At 48.0% G+C, this 12,500-nt stretch overlaps 1 protein-coding gene across 1 annotated transcript in view; it reads right to left on the bottom strand.

The window, feature by feature from the left end:
- The window catches only part of LOC311311727 (potassium voltage-gated channel subfamily KQT member 5-like), a gene marked incomplete at both ends in the record, with an annotated part of 119,967 nt that overhangs the window by 73,525 nt on the left and 33,942 nt on the right, over positions 1-12,500 (bottom strand). The gene's annotated exons all lie outside the window — the stretch shown is intronic.

The following is a 12,500-nucleotide window of genomic DNA, read 5'->3' as shown; positions in this document are numbered from 1 at the left end:
AGAGTAGAAGAGTGGAAGAGTAGAAGAGTAGAAGAGTGGAAGAGTGGAAGAGTAGAAGAGTGGAAGAGTGGAAGAGTGGAAGAGTTGAAGAGTAGTAGAGTAGAAGAGTGGAAGAGTGGAAGAGTAGAAGAGTGGAAGAGTAGAAGAGTAGAAGAGTAGAAGAGTAGAAGAGTGGAAGAGTGGAAGAGTAGAAGAGTGGAAGAGTGGAAGAGTGGAAGAGTAGTAGAGTAGAAGAGTGGAAGAGTGGAAGAGTAGAAGAGTAGAAGAGTGGAAGAGTAGAAGAGTTGAAGAGTAGAAGAGTAGAAGAGTGGAAGAGTAGAAGAGTTGAAGAGTAGAAGAGTAGAAGAGTAGAAGAGTAGAAGAGTGGAAGAGTAGAAGAGTGGAAGAGTAGAAGAGTGGAAGAGTAGAAGAGTAGAAGAGTGGAAGAGTAGAAGAGTAGAAGAGTAGAAGAGTGGAAGAGTAGAAGAGTAGAAGAGTAGAAGAGTAGAAGAGTGGAAGAGTAGAAGAGTGGAAGAGTAGAAGAGTAGAAGAGTAGAAGAGTGGAAGAGTGGAAGAGTGGAAGAGTAGAAGAGTGGAAGAGTGGAAGAGTGGAAGAGTGGAAGAGTAGAAGAGTGGAAGAGTGGAAGAGTAGAAGAGTAGAAGAGTGGAAGAGTGGAAGAGTAGAAGAGTGGAAGAGTAGAAGAGTAGAAGAGTAGAAGAGTAGAAGAGTGGAAGAGTGGAAGAGTAGAAGAGTGGAAGAGTGGAAGAGTAGACGAGTGGAAGAGTGGAAGAGTAGAAGAGTAGAAGAGTGGAAGAGTAGAAGAGTAGAAGAGTGGAAGAGTAGAAGAGTAGAAGAGTGGAAGAGTAGAAGAGTAGAAGAGTAGAAGAGTAGAAGAGTGGAAGAGTGGAAGAGTTGAAGAGTAGAAGAGTAGAAGAGTGGAAGAGTAGAAGAGTAGAAGAGTGGAAGAGTGGAAGAGTAGAAGAGTGGAAGAGTAGAAGAGTAGAAGAGTAGAAGAGTAGAAGAGTGGAAGAGTAGAAGAGTAGAAGAGTGGAAGAGTGGAAGAGTGGAAGAGTGGAAGAGTTGAAGAGTAGAAGAGTGGAAGAGTAGAAGAGTGGAAGAGTGGAAGAGTAGAAGAGTGGAAGAGTGGAAGAGTAGAAGAGTAGAAGAGTAGAAGAGTGGAAGAGTAGAAGAGTAGAAGAGTAGAAGAGTGGAAGAGTAGAAGAGTAGAAGAGTAGAAGAGTAGAAGTGTGGAAGAGTAGAAGAGTGGAAGAGTGGAAGAGTGGAAGAGTGGAAGAGTAGAAGAGTGGAAGAGTAGAAGAGTGGAAGAGTGGAAGAGTGGAAGAGTAGAAGAGTAGAAGAGTAGAAGAGTAGAGTGGAAGAGTAGAAGAGTAGAAGAGTAGAAGAGTAGAAGAGTAGAAGAGTGGAAGAGTAGTAGAGTAGAAGAGTAGAAGAGTAGAAGAGTAGAAGAGTGGAAGAGTAGAAGGGTGGAAGAGTAGAAGAGTGGAAGAGTGGAAGAGTAGAAGAGTAGAAGAGTGGAAGAGTGGAAGAGTAGAAGAGTGGAAGAGTAGAAGAGTAGAAGAGTAGAAGAGTAGAAGAGTGGAAGAGTAGAAGAGTAGAAGAGTGGAAGAGTGGAAGAGTGGAAGAGTTGAAGAGTAGAAGAGTAGAAGAGTGGAAGAGTAGAAGAGTGGAAGAGTGGAAGAGTAGAAGAGTGGAAGAGTGGAAGAGTAGAAGAGTAGAAGAGTAGAAGAGTGGAAGAGTAGAAGAGTAGAAGAGTAGAAGAGTAGAAGTGTGGAAGAGTAGAAGAGTGGAAGAGTGGAAGAGTGGAAGAGTGGAAGAGTAGAAGAGTGGAAGAGTAGAAGAGTGGAAGAGTGGAAGAGTGGAAGAGTAGAAGAGTAGAAGAGTAGAAGAGTAGAGTGGAAGAGTAGAAGAGTAGAAGAGTAGAAGAGTAGAAGAGTAGAAGAGTGGAAGAGTAGTAGAGTAGAAGAGTAGAAGAGTAGAAGAGTAGAAGAGTGGAAGAGTAGAAGGGTGGAAGAGTAGAAGAGTGGAAGAGTAGAAGAGTAGTAGAGTAGAAGAGTAGAAGAGTAGAAGAGTAGAAGAGTGGAAGAGTAGTAGAGTAGAAGAGTAGAAGAGTAGAAGAGTAGAAGAGTAGAAGAGTGGAAGAGTAGTAGAGTAGAAGAGTAGAAGAGTAGAAGAGTAGAAGAGTAGAAGAGTGGAAGAGTAGAAGAGTGGAAGAGTTGAAGAGTAGAAGAGTAGAAGAGTAGAAGAGTGGAAGAGTAGAAGAGTAGAAGAGTAGAAGAGTGGAAGAGTAGAAGAGTAGAAGAGTAGAAGAGTGGAAGAGTAGAAGAGTGGAAGAGTGGAAGAGTGGAAGAGTGGAAGAGTAGAAGAGTGGAAGAGTAGAAGAGTGGAAGAGTGGAAGAGTTGAAGAGTAGAAGAGTAGAAGAGTGGAAGAGTAGAAGAGTAGAAGAGTAGAAGAGTGGAAGAGTAGAAGAGTAGAAGAGTAGAAGAGTGGAAGAGTAGAAGAGTGGAAGAGTGGAAGAGTGGAAGAGTGGAAGAGTAGAAGAGTGGAAGAGTAGAAGAGTGGAAGAGTGGAAGAGTTGAAGAGTAGAAGAGTAGAAGAGTAGAAGAGTAGAAGAGTAGAGTAGAAGAGTAGAGTGGAAGAGTAGAAGAGTAGAAGAGTAGAAGAGTGGAAGAGTAGTAGAGTAGAAGAGTAGAAGAGTAGAAGAGTAGAAGAGTAGAAGAGTGGAAGAGTGGAAGAGTAGAAGAGTGGAAGAGTAGAAGAGTAGTAGAGTAGAAGAGTAGAAGAGTAGAAGAGTAGAAGAGTAGAAGAGTGGAAGAGTAGTAGAGTAGAAGAGTAGAAGAGTAGAAGAGTAGAAGAGTAGAGTGGAAGAGTAGAAGAGTGGAAGAGTGGAAGAGCGGAAGAGTAGAAGAGTAGAAGAGTAGAAGAGTAGAGTGGAAGAGTAGAAGAGTAGAAGAGTAGAAGAGTAGAAGAGTAGAAGAGTGGAAGAGTAGAAGAGTGGAAGAGTAGAAGAGTGGAAGAGTAGAAGAGTGGAAGAGTGGAAGAGTAGAAGGGTAGAAGAGTGGAAGAGTAGTAGAGTAGTAGAGTAGAAGAGTGGAAGAGTAGAAGAGTAGTAGAGTGGAAGAGTAGAAGGGTAGAAGAGTAGAAGAGTAGAAGAGTAGAAGAGTAGAAGAGTAGTAGAGTAGAAGAGTAGAAGAGTGGAAGTGTGGAAGAGTAGAGTAGAAGAGTGGAAGAGTAGAAGAGTGGAAGAGTAGAAGAGTGGAAGAGTGGAAGAGTAGAAGGGTAGAAGAGTGGAAGAGTAGAAGAGTAGAAGAGTAGAAGAGTAGTAGAGTAGAAGAGTAGAAGAGTGGAAGAGTAGAAGAGTGGAAGAGTAGAAGAGTAGAAGAGTAGAAGAGTGGAAGAGTAGAAGAGTAGAAGAGTGGAAGAGTGGAAGAGTAGAAGAGTGCTACCAGTGGTGCTACCAGTAACATTCTGGGATCCAGGCAGCCGATGGCTTCATGTGTCAGAATGTGTCAGTCAAGGGTTTCATGCACTTCACGTTTATTTGAGAGTGCGAGTGACAGTTAATGAACATTCCTGTTTTCATAAGGGTTGGGTTCTTTCCTTGCCCCCCCCCCCCCCACACACACACACACACACACTCCCTCTCTCTCTAGGTGCAGCCAGTGTCCATCACTTTGTGTTTTCATTTCAGTTCAGATCTTTCTTTGTACTCGTGAAGCGCTGGGGTTTCCCTCATTTACAGTGATGACGGCTTCCTCTAGACCCCCCCCCCCCTCCCCTCCCCCTCTGCGTTTCCATTCCATCATGGGAGCTTTCACCCCAGAGGGCTGCTTCCCTCGTCTGTCAGCTTCCATCTGTCCACAGGTGACGTTCTAAATCGTTTCCCGAGGAGAGGAAGGAGGAAGAAAGGGAGGAGGAGGAGAGGGAGGAGGAGAGGGAGGAGGAAGAGAGGGAGGAGGAGGAGAGGGAGGAGGAAGAGAGGGAGGAGGAGGAGAGGGAGGAGGAAGAGAGGGAGGAGGAGGAGAGGAAGGAGGAAGAGAGGGAGGAGGACCTCTCAGAAAAGGCTGAGGACGGGGTCCTTGGCCGGAGAGGGAGATGAAGGCCTCATCAGCTAATCAAGAAGAACTTCTGGAGACGACAATAGTCCTGCTACAGCGAACAGGAGACGTCTTCAATACCCCAAAGATAGAATCTGGCTCTAACTCCTCTTCGGAATCTGTATTTGATTTTCAATCACTAAGTATGCAGGGTGAAAAAGTACGATACTCTGCATGAATAAGTCATATTCTGCAGTAAAACCCTGGCCACTGACATACGTGTGATTTGAATGAAATGAGATAAACATACATTATGCAGATCATCTGCATCAGTGCTGCATGTACCAAGCATCCAAACCTCCGGCTCATCTCATCATTTTGCAGTTTTTTACAGATTATGAAAGGGAAATTTCTGATGTGTGTTACAGCCCTCCTGCTGTGTGTGTGTGTGTGTGTGTGTGTGTGTGTGTTTCTCTCCCTGCAGGATGCTAGCGGTGTGCGGAGCTGGGAGGGTCGTTAGCGCTGATTGGGAGCACCTAGGCGCTCTGCCCAGGGGTTAAAACCTGTCCCAGGCTCGTCATTCGGGGAGATCCCTCTCCCTGAGCACATCCATTGTTCAGTTCTTGTACATATTTATATTATGTTTATATATTATCAAACAGTGGTTGGTTATTATAAGTGCCCTTTCAGTTTGTTGTTCTAGTTTGTCCCGGCCTGGGAGCCGGTTCGTGACATGAGCCACGCGTTGCAATCTGCACATATACGAGATGTACGTCTGTGAAGGTCGCTACACCTGAAATCATTAAGCAGAGAAAAAGGGCTTTGTGCTCGTGAAAAACGTTCAGTGCTGTTCACACTTCTCACAAGTGAGGGCATGGGTTTGGATGACAAAATATAACTATTTAGTGATCCTAAAACTGTTACATTGAGTGGGTTCTTCACAACTTCAAGAAAAAAAAAGAAGAAAAAAAAGAAGAAAAAAAAAAGGAAAACAGAAAACAAAAATGTTTAGCGCATTTTGAGGCCTGATGACATCAGGACCAGTGGTCACATGAGGAAGGGAACAAGGATGCTTCCTGGAGGAAGGATAGGATACCAGTCTTTCTGGAGGAAGGATAGGAGAGGAGAGGAGAGGAGAGGAGAGGAGAGGAGAGGAGAGGAGAGGAGAGGAGAGGAGAGGAGAGGAGAGGAGAGGAGAGGAGAGGAGAGGAGAGGAGAGGAGAGGAGAGGAGAGGAGAGGATACCAGTCTAAGTGTCTCTTCTCCGTTGGGAATTCCTATGGTAGATTTTCAGCTCATTCTCATCCGGTGCCTGTTTGCCTCAACACTTCTCTGGTTCCACTTAATTTCAGTATAATTGCCACAGGCCTCCTCATACCTCCTCATACCCTCCTCATACCGTGTGTCGGAATTGGTTTTCCGAAAATCCTTAATTATGCCTCTCTAAACACCCCATCTCTCTCTCGCTCCATCCCTCTCTCTCTCTCCCTCCCTCTCTCTCTCTCTCCCTCCCTCTCTCTCTCTCTCCGTTCGTCCCTCCCTCCCTCTCTCTCCCTCCCTCCCTCCCTCCACCCTCAGACCGAATGTCACAGCATTTTCTCTTCTCGTTAAACTCGATAAATACACATCACACAATTCCGCCACGCTCCGCCACGCTCTATCAACTGGGTGCAGAGCAGTTGATCCAGGTTGGGTGGCTGGTCTTTATGTCCGCCTGCCAGAGCTGTCTCAAAAGGTCAACCTCCAGTCCAGCCTTGTCTCCATGGAGGGAATGAGCCTCATCTCCATGGAGGGAATGAGCCTTATCTACATGGAGGGAATGAGCCTTTTCTCCATGGAGGGAATGAGCCTTGTCTCCATGGAGGGAATGAGCCTTGTCTCCATGGAGGGAATGAACCTTGTCTCAATGGAGGGAATGGGATGGGATGCTATTGGGTTCATTCACAGTGATACTTCAGCTATCTGCCGCATGCAGGAGTCTGTGATGCGCTTAACAGCCTCGGTTCATTCTCCTCAGACAGAGCCCACATACGACCCTCGTTCTGAGCTCCAACGGTGCGTCTTTAAAGAGGGAGGAGCCACACATCATGTCTTTAAAGAGGGAGGAGCCACACATCATGTCTTTAAAGAGGGAGGAGCCACACATCATGTCTTTAAAGAGGGAGGAGTCACACATCATGTCTTTAAAGAGGGAGGAGCCACACATCATGTCTTTAAAGAGGGAGGAGCCACACATCATGTCTTTAAAGAGGGAGGAGCCACACATCATGTCTTTAAAGAGGGAGGAGCCACAGATCAAGTCTTTAAAGAGGGAGGAGCCACACATCATGTCTTTAAAGAGGGAGGAGCCACACATGTCTTTAAAGAGGGAGGAGCCACAGATCAAGTCTTTAAAGAGGGAGGCTTTGAGAAGGCTCACACAGCTCCTGTCTTACCCCACACGGTTGTCTGGTGTGTGTATGTGTGTGTGTGTGTGTTTGTGTGTGTGTGTGCAGTGTTTCCCATTAATTACCTAGACTATGCGGGCCGCCATAGTCTAATTTGTCCCACCACAGTCTCATAAATCAGTATTATTTTAAGTAATTATTTAGGCTAACGAAGGTATTTGACTTCTCATAATAATATAAATAAAATATTTTGAACGTCGTTGTGTTGTGTGCTGTGCAATAGGCTGCTTCAAGCATCTATCAGTCCGTCAGCCAGCCAGCCAGCCCCTCCCCGCGTGCCGTACGCACGCATTCACTGACACTCACTGACCCTCACTGACCCTCGCTGACCCTCGCTGACCCTCACTGACCCTCACTGACACTCACTGACACTCACTGACACTCACTGACACTCGCTGACCCTCGCTGACCCTCACTGACACTCACTGACACTCACTGACACTCACTGACCCTCACTGCACTCGCTGACCCTCGCTGACCCTCACTGCACTCGCTGACCCTCACTGACCCTCGCTGACCCTCGCTGACCCTCACTGCACTCACTGACACGCACTGACACTCACTGACCCTCACTGCACTCGCTGACCCTCACTGACCCTCACTGCACTCGCTGACCCTCACTGACCCTCACTGACCCTCACTGACCCTCACTGACCCTCACTGACACGCACTGCACTCGCTGACCCTCACTGCACTCACTGACCCTCGCTGACCCTCACTGACCCTCACTGCACTCGCTGACACTCACTGACACTCACTGACCCTCACTGCACTCGCTGACCCTCACTGGCCCTCACTGCACTCGCTGACCCTCACTGACCCTCACTGACCCTCGCTGACCCTCGCTGACCCTCACTGCACTCGCTGACCCTCACTGACCCTCACTGACCCTCGCTGACCCTCACTGACCCTCACTGACCCTCACTGACCCTCGCTGACCCTCGCTGACCCTCACTGACCCTCGCTGACCCTCACTGACCCTCGCTGACCCTCACTGACCCTCACTGACCCTCGCTGACCCTCACTGACCCTCACTGACCCTCGCTGACCCTCGCTGACCCTCGCTGCACTCGCGCTGGAGGTTCTCAGAAGCTGGAAGTGAAGTATTTTGAGGACTCTGTGTTTGAGGTAACTTTAGTTACAGTATCCATGGTAGTTGTCCACTAGTCCAAACATAATTTTTTAAAATTGATTTTTTATTTATAGTTTTATACTTGTACTATCCGCACAAGGGTAATAATTAAAAGAGACATTTTTGAATGAAGTTTGTTCTTTCTTGTCTTGCTAGATTTCAAAGCTGATAGCTAAATATACCGTAAGAACTATTTTATATTCATGCAATTAACCTGTTTTTTTTTTTAAGGAAAAAAAGTAAAAGATTAGTCGACTAATCGTTTCAATAATCGGTGACTAATCGACAATTAAAATAGTCGTTTGTTGCAGCCCTAGTGGGTGTGACTTCTTTGCCAATGTCATCCCCTTTCATAACCAAATGTGTTTATGATTAAATTGTTAATATACCTTCTTGATTTTGCTCTCCAAGTGCACCTGATTGATGCATTTAAATTAAAAATGTGCCAAATTTTCTTCTAGGGGGGCATGCCCCCAGACCCCCCTACAGGGGGTCTTTGCTCACCCCCCCATAGTCTCACAAAATCCTGTGGGACACACTGGTGTGTGTGTGTGTGTGTGTGTGTGTGTGTATTCTTCTGTAATACTATTGTATGTCACTGAGACAGTGACAGTGCCACATGCTATTCTAAATGTCACATGGCTGAGCAGCGATCACAGTGGGATCACTATGGGAATCCACTCTCCCAACAATCAACCTGTCAGATTTATAAAGTTACAGCCCCAATCTCTACCCACTACCACACCTCACCCCCTCAGACAGGAGGGGGGGGCATGAGAGAGCCCAGGTACACCTCACCCCCTCAGGAAGGAGGTGGGGGGGCATGAGAGAGCCCAAGTACACCAGAACCCCTCAGAAAGGAGGTGGGGGGGGCATGAGAGAGCCCAGGTACACCAGAACCCTCAGAAAGGAGGTGGGGGGGCACGAGAGAGCCCAAGTACACCAGAGCCCCCTCAGAAAGGAGGTGGGGGGGGCATGAGAGAGCCCAAGTACACCTCACCCCCTCAGAAAGGAGGTGGGGGGGGCATGAGAGAGCCCAAGTACACCAGAGCCCCCTCAGAAAGGAGGTGGGGGGGCATGAGAGAGCCCAAGTACACCTCACCCCCTCAGAAAGGAGGTGGGGGGGCATGAGAGAGCCCAAGTACACCAGAACCCCTCAGAAAGGAGGTGGGGGGGGCATGAGAGAGCCCAAGTACACCTCACCCCCTCAGAAAGGAGGTGGGGGGGGCATGAGAGAGCCCAAGTACACCAGAACCCTCAGAAAGGAGGTGGGGGGCACGAGAGAGCCCAAGTACACCAGAACCCTCAGAAAGGAGGTGGGGGGGCATGAGAGAGCCCAAGTACACCAGAACCCTCAGAAAGGAGGTGGGGGGGCATGAGAGAGCCCAAGTACACCAGAACCCTCAGAAAGGAGGTGGGGGGGCATGAGAGAGCCCAAGTACACCAGAACCCTCAGAAAGGAGGTGGGGGGGCATGAGAGAGCCCAAGTACACCAGAACCCTCAGAAAGGAGGTGGGGGGCACGAGAGAGCCCAAGTACACCAGAACCCTCAGAAAGGAGGTGGGGGGGCATGAGAGAGCCCTAGTACACCAGAACCCCTCAGGAAGGAGGTGGGGGGGGCATTAGAGAGCCCAAGTACACCAGAACCCTCAGAAAGGAGGTGGGGGGGCATGAGAGAACCCAAGTACACCAGAACCCTCAGAAAGGAGGTGGGGGGGCATGAGAGAGCCCAAGTACCCCAGAACCCTCAGAAAGGAGGTGGGGGGCATGAGAGAGCCCAAGTACACCAGAACCCTCAGAAAGGAGGTGGGGGGGCATGAGAGAGCCCAAGTACACCAGAACCTCAAATAAGACTAACTTGCAAACAGGCCAACGCTAGCAGCACCACTGCTGACAACAAACCCAAACTCAGAGGAACAGCCCATTTGAGATAGAGACAAACCAAGTCCCGTGACTCACACGTGGAAGTCCTCTCTCCTCCTCAGTTTAATTATACTAATGAGATGCCTAATTAGTGCTGGGGGGGGGGGGGTGAAGTGGCCCTGGTGAACAAGAAGAAATAAAGCTTCTCTCTTCAAAGCCCTCGATGAAACCATGTTATACTCGACTGAGGGGCTCTCTAAAAGACCCGGGCTGAAATGAAAGTGCAGACTCTCATCTTTTCTCCTCCTCCCTTCTCCTTCTCTCCTTCTCCTCCTCCCTTCCCTCCTCTCTCCATGTGAAGCAGCCGGGCCTCTTAGCTTCATGAGTTGACGTCTGAACGCACGCCGTGTCCTGAGTGGGCGGGTTAAACGCACGCCGTCTCCTGAGTGGGCAGGTTAAGCCTTGTCTCTGCGTGGCTGAATGGAGTCAGAGCACATTCTCTAAGCTCTTCTCATGTTAATCTACTCTGAGTCACGTTCTGATTAGAATCCTATCGCTGGGAAGCGGTTCTAAAATGTGACTAACGATCTCCTGTTTAGACCTACAGGACCAGGTGTGTTTAGACCTACAGGACCAGCAGGTGTGTTTAGACCTACAGGACCAGGTGTGTTTAGACCTACAGGACCAGGTGTGTTTAGACCTACAGGACCAGCAGGTGTGTTTAGACCTACAGGACCCGCAGGTGTGTTTAGACCTACAGGACCAGCAGGTCTGTTTAGACCTACAGGACCAGGTGTGTTTAGACCTACAGGACCAGCAGGGGTGTGTTTAGACCTACAGGACCAGGTGTGTTTAGACCTACAGGACCAGGTGTGTTTAGACCTACAGGACCAGGTGTGTTTAGACCTACAGGACCAGGGGCCTCATTTATCAAAGAGCGTGTAAATTCTGGTGTAAAAGAGGGCGTACGACGAAAACGCGGAAAATGCACAATGTAGCGTACGACGAGAATATTTACACGCTTTTCGGATCTATCAAAAATGTCGTATGCCCTTTTCTGCACGGTAAATCCGAGACGGGCGGGGAAGGGAGCGTACGCGCACGCGCCCCGTGTTCCGCCCCCTCCACGCCCTAATCCAACCATATATGGTCACAACCGTGAGTGGACAAACGTGGTTTCCCGGAAGGAACCGGCTTAAAAAGGTAGCGTGGAGCACCCAGGCGGTACATTGAAACATGGAACGAAGAGCGAAGAAGAGGAACTTTTCGGAGACGGAGGTGCATGTGCTAGTTGGTGAGGTCCACGTGAGGAAGGCAATCCTCTTCGGAAGGTATAAATCGCCTACGTTTGTCTGTTTGCTCCTACAGCTTAGTAGCCTACTTTAGCTACGTGTTGTGCATCTAGGGTTGGGCTACACGGACATACTGTAACATGTGGCTGCGAGTGAAGCAAACATTCCCAACATCATGTGGCCGGCTAGGATTGATTTAGGACCACAAACATGTAACATTAACCCCAGATGATCACTTCATAATGTTGGACCACATTAGACATTGTCCCCCATGGGAGATTAATACTCATCTAAATCACCCGGTAAATCACAGCATTTATTTGACTGCCAACAGAAAAACATATCAAATGAATATGGCTGCACAATGAAATGTTTAATGCATAATCAAGTTCACAGACAAACTCAAAGAAAATGATTGAAATTGTTTCTCCAGACTCTGACGTGGGGTGGGACTCAGAGGAGGGGGAGTCTGCAGTGGTCCTGGACCTGACGGTCATGCCCCCGCGAGTTGCAGCCTCCAGTGCCTCCACCTTCTTATCAGCTTTGAATATATATCTTGGCAAACATAACACGGGATGATGTACAAGGAGGGGACAGATACCTAGTGAAAGTACTATTGGTTGCTAGTAATAAGACAATAACGAGGGCTTGGTATAAGGTGGAACGCCCAACCAAGGAGCAGTGGCTGGGTGTTGTGGAGGAGATGTATGTTAGGGAGAGGTTCACGCATGCATTGAGGATGCAGGAAGGAAAGTTTGAAGGGAGATGGGAAAAATGGATGGATTATAGAAGGAAGTGTGATGATACCACTAATATTAAAATTGTCATATTTGAGTAAGAAAAAAAAGCTGCATGGATGGATGTACCCATAAGCTGTTATTGTAGGTTTTTATGTTTTATTGTATTGTCGTTGTATGGATGGAAAATGCTAATAAAGATTAAAAGTCAATAAGACAAAGAATATGTATCTTGGCTATGGACACACCAACAAGCCAGCCGTCACGCGCAGCGCCTGCCTCCAGTCTAGCCCTACCCTGCTGTGCGCCAGGATGAGTCATGCGTGGAGCCAGGCCACCGTGCCACTACACTTGTGATGAGCATGTCGGCGTCACATATGATTTGGGTATTTCTAGTGTGCACATTTTAGCGATTCACATAGACGTATTCATTCACTGATGGTGCCCTTATGTGGGTGCAGTCGCCATCGCCGTCACCTCTTTGGAGTTCTATCTCGGCTAGTAGGCCGAGTAGCGCCGGATTCATTTAGGCTCGCATTACGCACAGGAGGACTGTCATTTATATGCTTACCAAAGAGCAAACAGGTCCACATGATCACATATTAATGACAATCTAATTGGTCAATTATTGCCGTTTGATGGAGTGCCTGCATTAGGTGTGTGACATATAGCGCGGAAAGGTTTGGGACAGCGCATAGGTTCATTTTGGGGAACAAATCCATATCGGAGCATGAATGAGCCGGTTAGAGGACACGTCTAATCTTGCATTGCGATATATGTTTGTGCTGAATTGGCCTAGTAGCCTACATGATTGTGCGTTCATGAACTGTCGCTCTTATTCTCTCCGTCAAACATAGTAATTCACCGACGCACCACCGGCGTCGCCAGTTCCCCCTGTGTTCAAGAAGGGCGTAGAACACCGTGTAAATCGGTACGCCAACTGGAGAGGTGTCCTACAAAAGCGCGGAGAAAGGCGACTAAATTTTCGCCCTTA

The sequence above is a fragment of the Borostomias antarcticus genome (assembly GCF_949987555.1).
Source record: "Borostomias antarcticus genome assembly, chromosome: 7".
NCBI classification, from domain to species: Eukaryota; Metazoa; Chordata; class Actinopteri; order Stomiiformes; family Stomiidae; genus Borostomias; species Borostomias antarcticus.
Note: the sequence above shows the minus strand (reverse complement) of the source record. Positions and strands in the feature narration are given on the sequence as shown.